Raw genomic sequence first — 16,440 nt, 5'->3', positions numbered from 1 at the left:
TTACTGTTGTTTGGTGTACCTTTTCTGTCAACAAATATTCAAGACTATTCTATAAAGAGAACAGGTCTAGAAGATCACTCCACTGTGAGTCTCTCTAAATCAATAAATTTGGTGGGGAATCTTGGCCTGTTGGGTTTGAACTGTGGATTCTGCTTGAGTTCCTTATTCCTTAATCCATTAAATGATTAATTTAAAGTAGAGAAGGCATTCAACTTAGAGTCAGGATGCCAGGAAATCAAAGTTCATTTTAGATGCTTCCACGATATGTGACCATCTCTGAATGTCTCAGTTTCTTCATTATAAAAAGGATAACACCTCACAAGGTTTTATGAGACTCAAAAGGGGATTAAATGGGTAAAGTGCCTTATAAAGGTTAAAGCTTTGTTTTTAAAATCAAAGGCAGTGTAGGAGACAGAAAGCTGACCTTGGAGTCAGAAAACCAGTCTCTGATACAGAATGACTATGAGACCCTGGGAAAGTCACTTAAGGTCTTAATACTATCAGCATCTCTTTAAGACTGGAAGTATCAGGGTAGAATCAGCTGGCAATGAAAGAATTTCTTCATCTGAGAGTTCCTATACCATATATACCAGGTGCAAGTCCTATTCTAAACTTGAAACCCTAGATACACATGCACTTTTAGGTGGTTATGTGCCATAGTGAATAGAGGACTAGAAACAAAATTAAGAAGACTTGAATTCGAATCCTGCCTTGGATACATAGTAGCTCTATAACCATGGAGAAGTCTTTTAACTTCTTGATTCCTCAGTTTCCTTATCTGTAAAAATCACAGGATTGCTGTGATAATCATTTAAAATATTTGTAAAGTCCTTTGTATACCATAAGACACAGTCTAAATGATAGTTGTCATTTGTTATTCTTGTTTTTATTATTAGTCACTCTGAGTGGGATGGAGAGGAATAAACTCCAGATCTGAAGTTAGAGGACCTAAGACTGGAATCTTAGCTCTTCTATTTACTATCTATGTGCTAGCAGTCAAATAGCTTTTCTTCTCTGTACATCAGTTTCCTGAATCTGTAAAAAAAAATCTGTAAAAATATGTAAAAAAAACCCCAACTAGACAGTCTCCAAGATCCCTTCCAGGTCAGAATCTATGATTCTTTACTAGAAGACAGGGCAGGCTGTGGAAATAATGAATCAATAAACACTTTTAAAATTCCTATTATGTGATGGGCACTGTCCAAGGTGCTGGCACAAGGACAAAAATAAAAAAAGTTCCTGCCTTCAAAGAGTTAATCATATCAAAAATCTTTAGGGAGGCATCCAGCACATTGCACAAATAGGCAGTTTTGTGGAAGGAGGCACTAACAATGGGGAAAAGTCCTAGATTTGGAGTTGAAGTGATGACAGGAAGATTGGTGGCACCGCCATAAAGAGGAGAGTTCTTGGAAGTGAAAAACTCACAACTTGCCCTGGAGTTGGAAATGCTCAGGCTTTATTCTATTTTACAAGCCTGAAAAGGTCACAGAAATAACATAGAAAGGATTTAGTTACAGGCCTGGAAACAACAAAGGAGAGAATTTAGAGAAAAGAAGAGAGAAGGAGAGGAGAGGAGAAAAGCTTAGTTCTACATAAATCTGGCCACATAGAGACCAAATAGTCCAGTGGCATATGCCAGTAGCATGTGGTTCTAGCTTAGAGAGAGAAAGTAACCATCCTGAAAAGAAGAAAAGAGAGGAAAAAAGAGAGAGCACTCCACCCTGGAACACCTTGCTTAAATACATTTCCACAGTAGGTTGGTCAAGGGTGATGCTTGGGGAGTGGTTTAGCACCTGGCTTCAGGTATTCTCCAATTCTCCAATCCCCCAGGTATTTCCAGGGGTTGGTCCCCCAGGAAGTGGCTAAAGCAGAACTCATTGTGCATAAATGGTGTTCTATACTAATCCCAAAGGACATGACCTTCAAGTTCAACATGGCCATATCCTGATGACCTGCTTCAGAAACACCCAAATTTTAACCTTAGCTCTGTGTTTACTACCTGAGTGAATTTAAGTCAGTCATTTAATCCACTCCAGAGTCAGAAGGACATGAGTTCAGATCTGGTGCAGACACTTGACACTTATTAGCTGTGTGTTCTTGGACAAGTCACTTAGCCCTGATGGCCTTGCATCCAGGGTCATCTCCATATCTGGTCAGTGGATTTAGATGGCTCCAGAGAAGAAAATGCAACTTTTGACCTACTATAGCATCCCTTCACTCAATTCACTTGCTTGTCATGGTATCATCTCCCTGATGGCATGATCTTCAAGAAGAAAGGACAAACATCATCATTCTCACCTGTAAAATGAGGTGATTGGATTAGAGGATCTCTAAAGTCCCTTCCAAAGTACTAATCTTAGAATACTCACCTAGACTTGTAATAGGCTGGTTGAGATCCTACAGTAATCCTGAATTCTTTTCCAGTGGCTATTTACTTACTTACTTTCCCAGCTGTAAAAATGTAGTGAAATGATCTTTTGTTCTTTATATTGGCTTGATGATCAGGAAGCAATGATTAGAAAACAAACAAACTTTGTTTCCTGCATAAATTAATCTCTGTAATTAGTATATTCAAAGGATATGACTATGGATGAAAAACTAAAGGAAGGAAGGAATAAAAAGCACTGTGACAAGCACTGAACCAATTATTAGGAATACTAAGAATACCAAAAAGTTAAGACAATCCCTACCTTCAAGGAACTTACATTCTAAAGGGAGAAGACAACCCATTTAGAGAAGTGGCAAACTGGGAAAGATTTTTGGTTTGGGAAATTACAAGAATAATGAGTAGAGACTTAGGGTCCTACATTGACCCATCTTTCCAGGGGTGATGACAGAGTTGCTTGATTATGGTTCAAGAACTGGAAGTTGTCAGGCATTTGGCAAAGGTGGTTGTGGAGAAGACTGGCAGGGAGTGAAAGAAAACATGGCTGTAGTAGGTGACTGAGTTAATCACCAATTAAGACAAGAAGGACCCAATGTGAGCATTTCTGGGGATGAAATTTCTTAGCGATATGACTTCTGATCTGTAGTAAAGTGACTGGTGAAGAGGTCATGTGGAAGATTCCCTTGAGGTGTTCTTAGGAAGTCCTGCTCAGAGTTGTTATATGCTTGGGCAGGGAGGCAAGAAGGTCGACAAGTATCCTTGGGTTATTTGACTCCTCTCCACCATAGGAATCTTAGAACTAAATACCCCTTAGAACTGGCAGTTCTATTAAAACAGATGGTATAAACTCAGAGTATTCCCCTGCAACAGTTACAGTATGATCCTATCCTGGACTTAATTTATCATATTTAATCACAAGCAGTTGAAAGAGAAGGGTGGAAGAGCGATATGTTGACAGGAGGAGAGAATTTAAAAAGCTTAGTGACAAATCAGGTTGGTCAAAGAGTGTTGATGAGAGGAGAGAATAGGAGAAAAGAAGGAAGCAACCAAGGAAGCAAAGAAGAAAGTGAAGGAAAAAGGAAGAGAGGGAAGTAATGGGAAGAGGGTGGTTAGAAAGGAGAAATGGAGGGAGAAAGAAAAGAAAGGAAGGCAGGGAGAAGGAAGAAAGGAAGAAATAAAGAAGGAAAAAGGATAGAAAGGATAACAGGGAGGGAAAAAAGAGAGGGGGAAAGGGAAGAGGGAAACAAGGAAGATGACAAAGTAGGAATAGAAAGAAAATCTACCAATTTTCCTATAAAAGCAATTTCCTCGATTAATCATAAATAATGTTTGCTTTGAGTTCTACCAGGAGAAATAAGCAATGTTCAGAAATCTAGGATGAAAGTGAGGTCCTGGATGTCATATGTTTGTTCAGACACACCTAGTTTGTACTAGTATGCACACTAAATCCATGCCTAACTCAAAAGAGTCTCCTGTGGGCCAAATTGCTTTTACCTCAAAATTCTGTATTTCATTCTAACAATTCCTGTTAGTTTCCAATGTCATCTCTTTCCAATTCTTAACGAGAGCAAATGTGTTTTAATGGAGGTAGAGTGAAAAAAAAATAGTATATCTGTAGTGCCCAAATCCTAAAGAAGGAATGTATGATGAACAATAGAAAGTTCACCAACTTGCAGGGCACAAGAATTGGAGTTCCAAGTCATCTCAGCAGTCAGGCAACACAGGCTTTGGACTTCCTGAAGCTTATACAGGTCAAGGCAAAAAGTGCATCAACCATCCAAGAGAGCTCACAGAAGACCCATGCTATCTAAGCACCTTAAGAAGAACTTTAGACTGATACAAAGTTCTGTCCTAATCAGCAACTTCTTTGATTCTTTTTGACAGGACAGAAACCAATCTTAGAATCTATGTGATACTATGGATGATATATGGTATTATATGATTTTAATGTGTTATAAATGTGTTTAGTATTCTAGGTGCACCGAAGGACAAAGCAAAGGTACAAGTATGTAGTCTATGTATATGATATGTATATGTAGTATGTAATCTAAAATGGTCTTTGTCACGCTAATATATTTTCACACCTGGTACAAATTTGAAAATATAAGTAGGTCTTATAAAGATTTGGAAAATTTCCTGGATAACAATCTATAATGGATTACAAGGAAAAGTCAGAGAAATCTGAGATCCCTTTTCTACATCAAAATGTTCTTTTGTGTCATCATAAATCACAGACAATCATTAATACCACAGATAGATCTTTGGTGGGAATAAGCAAGGCATTTCTTATGGCTTCTCTAAATTTAATCATAATCTCTAGAACATATGCCAATCTCCTACTTCCCCATTTCCACAATTATATTCAAAAAAAGCTTCTTAAAGTAAAATCAGTTCAGTTATCAAATGCAATCAGTTCTCTGGGATGCTAGGGAGACAGAAAAACATTACATTTAAGGTGGTGATGAACAAGAGAATGTTCCTTCTGCCCTCTGTTCCTCATCCTTACCCCTAACAGAAAGCAACTGAGGAATTTATCGGAGTGGTCCTTATAAAGAGAATCAAGGAAATCACTATTTGCATATAAATATGAAAGCTGTCATATGGGAAATGTTCTGAATGGGTGCTTAGAGGCTTTCAGATTCAAATTCTATTCTGATGAACTTCGCTCCATTTATGTCTAACCAAAATGCTACTGATGATAAAGCTGAGTCCATGATTCACCACGCACTGCTCCTTTAAACTAACTTGCCACTGAATGAATGAGCAAAGGAAATTGGGAAATCTATACCAGCTGCCTCCATTGTGGTCTTTATCCGGATTCTGAGGATGATTACTTTGTCTGGTTTAATTACTCTAGCTTGGCATACAGATGATTTCTCCATGCTTCTTCTTAGTATCGTCTTGCATGTGTCAGTCTTAAAGTGAAAATCTGAAAGACAGCAGCAGAATTTATACACTTTGTCTAGAAAAAGGACTAACTGTAGCTAAGTCCAAAACCAACAGTGACATAAACAATAAGAATCTAAGAAACAGTAAAAAAAATTGGCTGGAGAGTGAGAAAAGTCTTGGGTTCAATCCCAACTCGGTCACATACTGACTTTGTGACTCCGTACAAGTCAAGTAACGCCTCAGTGCTCTGGACCAATATTAAAGTTGCAGAGCAGGAAAACTCTAGTATTGGTTGAAGGGAGAAGTTTCCTCAATGGGAGCTCCCAACAGGAAAGAAGTCACCAAAAATAATAGCTCACCTTAATTTTTATTCTTTATTTTCAAAAGGACCAATGACATCATAGGGTGTTGACTCAACTGGAATTGAGTGAGTAGGGCTGTGCAAAGTCATCAGCCTCACTCTCTTCTCCAAAGTCATCTAAGTCCAGTGGCAAGACAAAAGTCCAGATGACTAGTGATGATCCAGGAAGCAGTGGGTGACCTTGGTCTTTTAAAATGAAAGTCTTTCCCAGGTCTCAGTTTGTTTGATGCAACACATTCACATTTTTGAAGTACATTACACACACATACCTTCACACTAAACACACAAACATTCACGTAAATACCCACCCACAAACTGAAAAACACTCAAATATTCATCCACAGGTACAAGCACACATGTAGGGCATTATCCCATTTTACGGAAGAGAAAATAGATTCAGAAGGAGACTAAGGAGATTGCCCTAATATCATGATTTCAATATAGCACAGCTGGAACTTAAACCTACTTGAGCACTGCCTGTAGTCACTTGTTCTGTAATCTTTTCTCTCTTACTTATCCTAGAAAAAAAGAGGTCTAAAACTATTGACTTTAGGTCCTTACCCTTTGCTTGCTTCTCAAGTCCATGCAGTCTGACTTTAACTGAATTAAATTGATTACCTGAATTTCTTCTCTTCAAGGTTATCAGTCTCCTAGCTGCTGGATCCAAAGACCTTTTCCTAGGCCTCATCTTTTTTTTCCTTTTTGTTCTTTTCTGAAGATTTTGGCACTGTTGACTACTCCCTCCTCCTATGTATCATTTGTTTCCTGACTCTATGCTACTTCTGTTTGTCTGAATATTTCTTGTGTCATCTATGGTAATGATGATGATGATAGTTCACATTTATATAGTGCTTTCTAAATGGCAGGCATTATATTAAGAAATGTTTACGATTATTATCTCATTTTAGAATGCAAGCTCCTTGAGAGCAGACACTTGTACATTTAAAATCTTAGCCTGCCTAGTACTTCACATTATGTCTTCCATTTGATAGTCGTTGTTTAATAAATGCTCATCAAATTGAATTTATGAAAAAAATTATGAAAAATATTTGAATCTAAGAGATTCAAAACCTAGAAAAGGACCTTCTTAGATATAGATGTCATCAGTTTATAAGTATTTCTTAATTACTTACCATGTACTAGGCAAAAATAATCTCTTCTCTAAAAAGAACTCATGACCTAGCAGCATGCAAACAACTGTCTACACAAGGTACATCTAGTATAAATTGGTAATCATCTCAGAGGAATGTATATAAAATTTATTTTCGAAGCTTTTTTCATTCCAGAGTGGACTCGGTGCTCATAGTATCTCAGCTAGATGGATACTTAATTCTTATCTAGTCTGACCTTTTCTTTACAGTGGAGAAAAATGAAAAGTGACATCCCTAAGACTATGCATAAGAACAGACTCTGGACCAGTCTAAGTATTTCCTCATTTGTGAAATGTGGGTCTTGTACAAGATAAGTGCTAAGATCCCTTTTGGCTCTAAATTTATGATGACAGTGAGCCTACAATAAGTACTTGATGTGGACATCCTAATTCTTTATAAGACAGTCAAAGAAAATCCTTCTCAATTAAATAAATCCATTACCATTTTCCTCTATCCATGTTACCTTAGACAAATGATTAAAATGTGGCTTTTGTCTCCTCATTTGTAAAATGAAGTGTTAGATAAATGGCTGTTAAGGTCCTTTCCAGTCTTAAATACTAAATTCAATCTGATTTTAAGAGAATAGCCTAAACTTGGGGATAGTCAATTCAAATCAATGTGTTGACCCTAATTTTGGTTACAGTCCATAGAGATCAGGAAATTATGATTTTAAGTACATTAAGAATAAGGGACTTGGTTCTGATTGGTTTCTAGTTCAATTCTGCATTTAGACTCCTAAGAGTTAACCGACCTGCTCTGAACAAGAAATTTATAGCCAAATCTAAATATCATCAGAAAGGTACAGGCAATTACATCAGCAGAATGCTTCTATCAAGAACAAGCAAGATTTCAGAGTTAATGTCATAAAAAGACTCATTAGCCAATTATGGGTATTAAGATTCATATTTATGAATGAGATAATGAATATATACTACTTTCACTTCTGCCCTAATTCCTTGCTTTATCTTTGTATGGAAGGGATCCGAAGCTTCGTTTGGTTTGGTTTTCTGGTAGTGTCAGTAAAGGACAAGTTATGGCAGGTCCCAACAAAGCTGTAAAGACTTCAGCTATAGACCACTGTCAGATAGATTGTCTATCTTTCAAGGGTCAACCTTGCTAAATTCAAAGGGATGGAACCCCCAAGAGCTAGCTGCCAATTGGTGATTTTTTTCAGCTTCAACACTCATTGCCCATAGATGAAGTCATAATCTATGTTGGCAGAGGAAGTCCCTGAAACGATGAAGTCATCAATCTTTGAAGTGTTGACAAAAGCAATGTATGTGGGGCTAAAAGGTTAGACTAACACAATCTATATGTAAAATACTTTTATTATTCTATTATGTTATTATATTGTTAGGAGTTAGCCCCTAGCAATCAGATAAACTTTAGCTAAGTAATTATGCTTCATTTGCTGTACTTGTGGTCCCAAGCAGTCAAATCTTTTTGCTAAGAAGACATAACGTAGAGATGGCTAAAGTTAAGACCATGATTTTTTTCCTGTTGTTTAGTATAGGCTATGAGACATGGAGCTCCACAGTATCTGAAGATCACTCAAAGGGGCAAATCAGAGGCTCATGGTCCTTAAAGCACAACACAAACAAGAAATTACTGAGATAAATGATTATGAAATAACTAATGGTTAATATTGGAGAGACACAGGATTTATCCCTTTCAGAAATATTATTCTGTACTAGGTGAAAGACATTGCTGTTAATGAGATTGAATTAACTTTCTCCTCAGTCTTGTCTAGACCTCACCCAGGTGGGGAAAACCCATTGTGTTCTACTCAGGTTTGGGTTGGGGATAAATTCTTCGATTAGATTATCCAAGATTGGGTGTGAAATGGAAGTAAATGACCTAAACAGAGTCAGTCTCCCAGTGCCTCATTATAATAATTCACCCCTCATTATTATATTCATTCTCTCGCATTATTTATTAACCAATCAGAGTTGATCACTACCCTGAGGAACACCCTCCAAGGACATATAAAAGTTGAGTGGGTTCCATGAAAGGTCTTTGACATTCAAAAAAGTGTGACTGATTCCTTTTATTAATCATAAACTAACATGATTATAAAAATGATTAATTATCAAAAAATTATGTCTCTCAAACTTTTTTATATTTCACATTACAAATGAGAAATTGTTTAAAGCTGGAATCCTTTGAGAGGACATGGGAAGAGAAGTAAAGAATGTTCAGAGACAGCTTACAAGTTATTCATTGGAGAGACTGCCCACATCCACGTATCACAGATATAGAGGAGTACTGGTTGATTTCATAGCTATTCTAGATATTTTCTTTATTTTTCACAAGGCAATGGGGTTAAGTGGCTTGCCCAAGGCCACACAGCTAGGTCATTACTAAGTGTCTGTGGTCGGATTTGAACTCAGGGACTCCTGACTCCAGGGCTGGTGCTCTATCCACTGCACCACCTAGCTGCCCCTAGATATTTTCAAATATTTGAAAGGCTATCACTTTAAAGGGAGATTGGACTTATTTTTATGGGACCACAAAAGACAGAAGTAGGACTGATGATTGGATTGAGAGCAGACATTGAAGTTATGTAGTAGATAGAGTACTAGATTCAAACCTCTCCTCCCTCATTTATTAACTGTGTGATCCTGAAAAGTTAATTAACTTCTTTTGGCCTTAGTTCCTCATATGTAAAATGAGAGAGAGTTAGACAAGATTGATTCTTGGTCCCTTATAGTTCAGAATCTACAATCATGAAATAAGAAAACATTACCTAATTAGAGTTATCCCCAAATGATTGTCTCTAGAGGTAAGAGTATTCCTCATCACACAAAGTTTTTAATCAAAAGATGACCACTTGCCAAGCATGTGATGTGGGGGAGGAAATTTGTTCAGATTTGGTAATTACAGAAGACAATGAAGAGAGGTCACCTTCTAACTGAAGTTTTGTGATTCTAACTAATATGAAAGGGCAAGAACACAATTTTGTCCATATATATTAATCATTGTTTCACCATATAAACCAGAAGGAAATTATTTTGTATCAATATCTTTATTGTTGGCGTCAAGGGACTGGCTATTTTCATTCTGAAGGTGCTTTAAACTTCCTACACTTAAAAGTCTGTGGGCTATGATGCAAAGAACCCCTTTCTGAGTCTCATTTTACCTCATTAAAATTCAGGTACCTCACAAATGGAAAAAAAAAGAGAGTTAACAGAATATATCAACGGTATAAAATAGTGAAAGGCACAAGGAAAGAACACTTTAGTCAATTGAAATACCAGGAGACATAGAGATCTTTGAGTAGTGTTACTCAAGATGCAGTTTGGCTTGGACCATGGAGAAAAGGCAAGAGGAAAAAGAAATCCTGGCAGGGAAGCAGGATATGGGTGTGATGTGAACCTGAACTATCTCAACATCTTTGCCATGTGTCTCTGTATCTCTCTCTCTCTCTCTCTCTCTCTCTCTCTCTCTCTCTCTCTCTCTCTCTCTCTCTGTCTGTGTGTGTCTCTGTCTCTCTGTCTCTCTCTATTTCTCTCTCTCTCTCTCTCCATTTCTCTCTGTATTTCTCTCTATATATTTCTCTCTGTCTCTGTCTCTCTCTCTGTCTCTCTCTATTTCTCGCTCTCTCTGTCTCTCTCTATTTCTCTCTGTCTCTGTCTCTGTCTCTCTGTCTCTCTCCATTTCTCTCTGTCTATTTCTCTCTGTCTCTCTCTCTCTGTCTCTCTGTCTCTCTCTGTCTCTCTCTCTGTCTCTGTCTCTGTCTCTGTCTCTGTCTTTGTTTCTCTCTCTGTGTCTCTCTCTGCCTCTGTCTCCCCTCTCCCTCTTTCTTTCCCTCCCCTCGCTGGCTGTTCTTTCTTTTTTTTTCTGGTGAACCTGAAGCCTTCATTTAGAAAGTGCCTATATTCAATTCATTTAGCAGTAGGGAGCGAGATCTAGCAAGCAGACGGTTGAAGGATGAGGAAGGCTTGGTAAAAGGGGTTCAAGGGCAGAAGCAAGTTGTGGGGTTTCTGGTAAAATGTAAGGCAAAGGTCACCAGCTTCTCTGGTCCGAGCTACACCTTTTCAGTCATGTTCTCAAAATGAACCTAGGGGTCCAGTGGATTGAAAGAACTCTCTTACCACAACACCTTTGCAATTTTGCTAAAGTGGCCCAATTTGAAAAGATTGAAGGACCCAAAACAAATTTTATTCTTACACCAAATCATCTCTCTGGACTTTTTTCATATTACTCCCTTTCATGTACTTTTTGCTCTAGGGCTGTGTAAATTGACTAGACTTGCATGTCATCTTCATTTTTTACATGAATGTGCCTGTGTTCTGTCATGACCCCCCCGCAGCTGACAGTCATATCTCCTTTCTCAAATTACCTTTTGATTACTTGTCATTTTATCAATAACAGTGGATCTGCCACATTTGGACCCTAACATAGTTCTCAATATACTTTTTGGATAAAGAATACATGAACTTTTTTTTAAAAAAAAAGATTTTTGACATTGTCATGATGGACATCCAATGAAAAGCCCAAATGGAAAAGGAATTTTTCCTATAGCTAGTGAGGTCCTCTAGATACTCTTCTTTGAGAACATCATTCATTCACTGTATTTGCCTCACAAATTTAAAATATCCTGCAGTGTCCTTAAGAATGCATTGTAGGAGGGGCGGCTAGGTGGCGCAGTGGATAAAGCACCGGCCCTGGAGTCAGGAGTACATGGGTTCAAATCCGATCTCAGACACTTAATGATTACCTAGCTGTGTGGCCTTGGGCAAGCCACTTAACCCCATTGCCTTGCAAAAAAGAAAAACTAAACTTAAAAAAAAAAGAATGCATTGTAGTTGGGTCAGCTAGGTGGCTAGAGCACCAGCCCTGGAGTCAGAAGGACCTGAATTCAAATGTGAATAATAACCAGGTTGGGTGGCCTTGGGTAAGTCACTTAACCCCATTGCCTTGCAAAAAACCTAAAAAAAATGCATTGTAGTTTCTACCAGAGTGCAGTTTAGAAACTACGTCTAAATAATGGTATACAACTGAATGGACAGCCAATAGAGCTGCCCCATCCACATATGTATCTATATATGTATTTATACATATATGTGTGTGGATATTTTTATGTATATAAAACACATACACATACATATCTTCATTTATATATGTATATACTTGTATGAGTTTCTATATGCATGTATATACATATATGTATATATGTATGTGTTTTTCTTTAATGAGCCCTACCCCCAAAATAAAAGAGAGTGGGCTGGATCACATTTGAGAAAGTACTTTTAGTAACTCCTACTTCCTCTCTGAAATAATACCTCATCTGTTTTTAAATGTCATTATTCTTTTAGGTAAGTTACATGCCAATGAATTATTATGGAATTATTATGGAATACCAGAGTCTAAGATAAATACAAATTTTAGGGGTGATGGGGAAATGAATGGTGAGCATGATTAGCTTGCACTATATTACCACTGACAAAATGCAAACAAGAATCAACATTAAAATTACCATCAGAGCAAAGGATGATTGGAAAAAGATAGTAAAAGAATGGTTTCTCTCCTCCAAAAGCATGCATATAATGTCCAGAGATCTGGAGGATGGCCTTCAAGAGTAGATGGATTCCAAATGGAAGACTATTGGAGGATCCAGCAAGACTTACACAGTATGAAGTTAAGACAGGTTACAATTTGTTCTCTTGGAGGAATGAGATAACAGATTTGTTGAAGTATGAATGGCTTTTTTTTTAAAGATTTTATTTGAGTTTTACAATTTTCCCCCAATCTTACTTCCCTCCCCCCACCCCACCCCACGGAAAGCAATCTGTCAGTTTTTACTTTGTTTCCATGTTGTACATTGATCCACATTGAATGTGATGAGAGAGAAATCATATCCTTAAGGAAGAGGCAAGAAGTATAAGAGATAACAAAATCAGACAATGAGATATGTTTTTTTCCTAAATCAAAGAGAATAGTCCTTGAACTTTGTTCAAACTCCATGGCTTTTTCTCTGGATACAGATGGCATTCTCCATTGCAGATAGGACTAAATTGTCCCTGATTGTTGCACTGATGGAATGAGCAAGTCCATCAAGGTTGATCATCACCCCTATGTTGCTGTTAGGGTGTACAGAGTTTTTCTGGTTCTGCTCATCTCCCTCAGCATCAGTTCATGCAAATCCCTCCAGGCTTCCCTGAATTCCCATCCCTCCTGGTTTCTAATAGAACAATAGTGTTCCATGACATACATATACCACAGTTTGCTAAGCCATTCATTCTCCAATTGAAGGACATTTACTTGATTTCCTATTTTTTTGCCACCACAAACAGGGCTGCTATGAATATTTTTGTACAAGTGATGTTTTTACCCCTTTTCGTCATCTCTTCAGTAGTGGTATTGCTGGATCAAAGGGTATGCTCATTTTTGTTGCCCTTTGGGTGTAGTTCCAAATTTTCCTCCAGAAAGGTTGGATGAGTTCACAGCTCCACCAACAGTGTAATAGTGTCCCAGATTTTCCACATCCCTTCCAACAATGATCGTTATCCTTTCTCATCATATTGGCCAGTCTGAGAGGTATGAGGTGGTACCTCAGAGAAGCTTTAATTAGTGATTTAGAGCAATTTTTCATGTGGCTATGGATTGCTTTGATCTCCTCATCTGTAAATTGCCTTTGCATATCCTTTGACCATTTGTCAATTGGGGAATGGCTTTTTTTTTAAATGACTCAGGGGCAGCTAGGTGGCACAGTGGATAGAGCACCAGCCCTGGAGTCAGGAGTACCTGAGTTCAAATCCAGTCTCAAGATACTTAATAATTACCTAGCTGTGTGGCCTTGGGCAAGCCACTTAATCCCATTTGCCTTGCAAAAACCTAAAAAAAATAATAAAAATAAAATTAAAAAATGACTCAGTTCTCTGTATATTTTAGAAATAATTCCTTTGTCAGAATCATTAGTTGTAAAGATTGTTTCCCAATTTACTACATTTCTTTTGATCTTGGTTACAGTGGTTTTATCTGTGCAAAAGCTTTTTAATTTAATGTAATTGAAATCATCTAGTTTGTTTTTGGTGATGTTCTCCAACTCTTCCTTAATCATAAACTGCTCCCCTTTCCATAGATCTTACAGGTAATGAAATATGAATGTTAAGAATTTATTTTATTTCCCCAGTAAAATAAAATTCTTTAATGCTAAGGACCCATATGGTTTAGTTTCGGTAGAATTTAAGTTCTCTTATGCCCAAAGGGCAACAAAAATGTGCATATCCTTTGACCCAGCAATACCACTACTGGGTCTATACCCTGAAGAGATGATGAAAAAGGGTAAAAACATCACTTGTACAAAAATATTCATAGCAGCCCTGTTTGTGGTGGCAAAGAATTAGAAATCAAGCAAATGTTCTTCAATTGGGGAATGGCTTAGCAAACTGTGGTATATGTATGTCATGGAACACTATGGAGATATTAGAAACCAGGAGGGATGGAATTTCAGGGAAGCCTGGAAGGATTTGCATGAACTGATGCTGAGTGAGATGAGCAGAACCAGAAAAACACTGTACACCCTAACAGCAACATGGGAGTGATGATCATCAACCTTAACGTACTTGCTCATTCCATCAGTGCAACAATCTGAGACAATTTGGGGCTGTCTGCAATGGAGAATACCATCTGCATCCAGAGAAAGAACTGTGGAGTTTGAAACAAAAAAAAAAAAAGAATTTAAGTTCCCTGCAAAAGAAGGATAGTTTCTTTCTTTGTTCTCATATCCTCAACAGTTGCATAAGGTTTAATTGATGCTTAGTAAATTGCCAATTTTTTTGCTTGCCTTGTACATTGTAGGGTGCTGATAATGTTGGTTGGAGTTGAGTTGAATTGAATGGAAAAGTAGACAGATAAAATCAGGAAAAAGAGAAGGGGAAGATAGGGATCTGTCATACAAAATTTCAAAATATCCTCTAAATAAAGAAATTAGGAAAAATCTAATGGGAAATGTTATTAAGGTTTACAAAATGTATGTATATGAATTTATTTGTCAAAATAAATTTCAAAATTTATATAAATTATTTAAAAATCCTATACTGGGAAAAAAGCTAAAACTAGCTCAAGGAAATAGAACAGAAAATCTAGAAAGCAATCAGTGTTCACAAGAGGTTTGTTTTTCACAAGCCCAGGCTGTAAAAACACTGGAAATATAATTACTTCTTAATGAAAACTTGGGGAAATTCATTGCATGATAAAAATTTGATTTAGATTCATTACTCACATTATTTCTACAATTAACTATAAGAAAACATGAATTGGAAGACAATGTAATTCCATACATACATACATACATACATATCAACTATGGAGAGGAAAAGTACTTTTATTAGTCCATCAAAAAAAAAGAAATTGTTGAAGACAACATCAATGTGTTTGATTATACAAAGATGAAAAATCTTGTGAAACAAAAAGCAATATCCCTAGAATGAAAAGTAAATAAACAGATTGGGGAAAAATATTTACAGGCCAAATGAACTGATAAATATCTCTTAAAATAATACACACTCCCTAATGGGAGTAATGGAGTAATAGTTAAGGCACATAAATAATAACTAAATGGAAAGATTATTAAATTTCATAATAGAGAAATAAAAGTCAAGATAACCTTAAGTCACCAGCTCACATCCACTAAATTCTAGAGAAAAAAAATAGAGTAAAATAATACAATTTAATGTTGAAAGAGCTGTGAGGAAATTATAAATTACATTGCTGGTTAGACTGAACTGTGAAAAACTTTTTGGAGAGAATGCAATGATTCACAAAATTAATCAATACATTTGACAGTGAATATAAAGCTGGAACTTTATCTAAAGATATAATATAATGGGGTGGGGAAGCACCTTCCTATATAATAAAACCCTCATGACTGTGTTATTTATAATTGAACAAAAACCTGGAAGTAATCTATATGTACACTAAATAGAAAATGGTTTAAGAATTTCAAATTATGGTATATTATATAATAGAATATTATGGTGCTATTAATAAAGACCACATTGAAATTTAGAAATACTGATGCAAAATGACATCAGTAGATCTTTAAGAAGATCACTGATCATCTGGGTAGTATGCAGAGAAACCACTTGAGGTGGCAAGGGACCTCCAGTTGAAGATGCCATAGAGAAGGGATGGCTCATGAATGACATGATATCTGATTTGGAGTGGCTGAAGAGTTGTTAGAGGGAGGATAGATTACACATGTCCTGCTTGATCCTAGAGAATTCAGTGCAGAGGAAAACTTAGATTTTAAATAAACCAAGTCAATAGGCATTTACTAAGTATATATTTTATATATATAAATATATAATATATATAAATATATAAATATATACTATATTTATATATCATATATCATATATATTTTATATTTTTATTATTATTAATATATTTCAGACACTAAGCTAATAACTAGTGATTCAAATATAAAGAAAAAGAAAAACAGGCCTGCCATCAAGGGTTTTACTAATAAAATGTCTAATCAGCAGTCCTACAAATTGCTTCATGTTGAGAAGGTTTTTGATAAGCTGTAAAAGGAAGCTAAAAAGGGAATAGCACTGGTCCTGGAGTGAGGAAGATCTGAGTTCAAATCCGATCCCAGACACTTAAAAAAATTACCTAGCTGTGTGACCTTGGGCAAGTCACTTAAC

Source organism: Macrotis lagotis, chromosome 8 (assembly GCF_037893015.1).
Source record: "Macrotis lagotis isolate mMagLag1 chromosome 8, bilby.v1.9.chrom.fasta, whole genome shotgun sequence".
Taxonomy (NCBI): domain Eukaryota; kingdom Metazoa; phylum Chordata; class Mammalia; order Peramelemorphia; family Peramelidae; genus Macrotis; species Macrotis lagotis.
Note: the sequence above shows the minus strand (reverse complement) of the source record.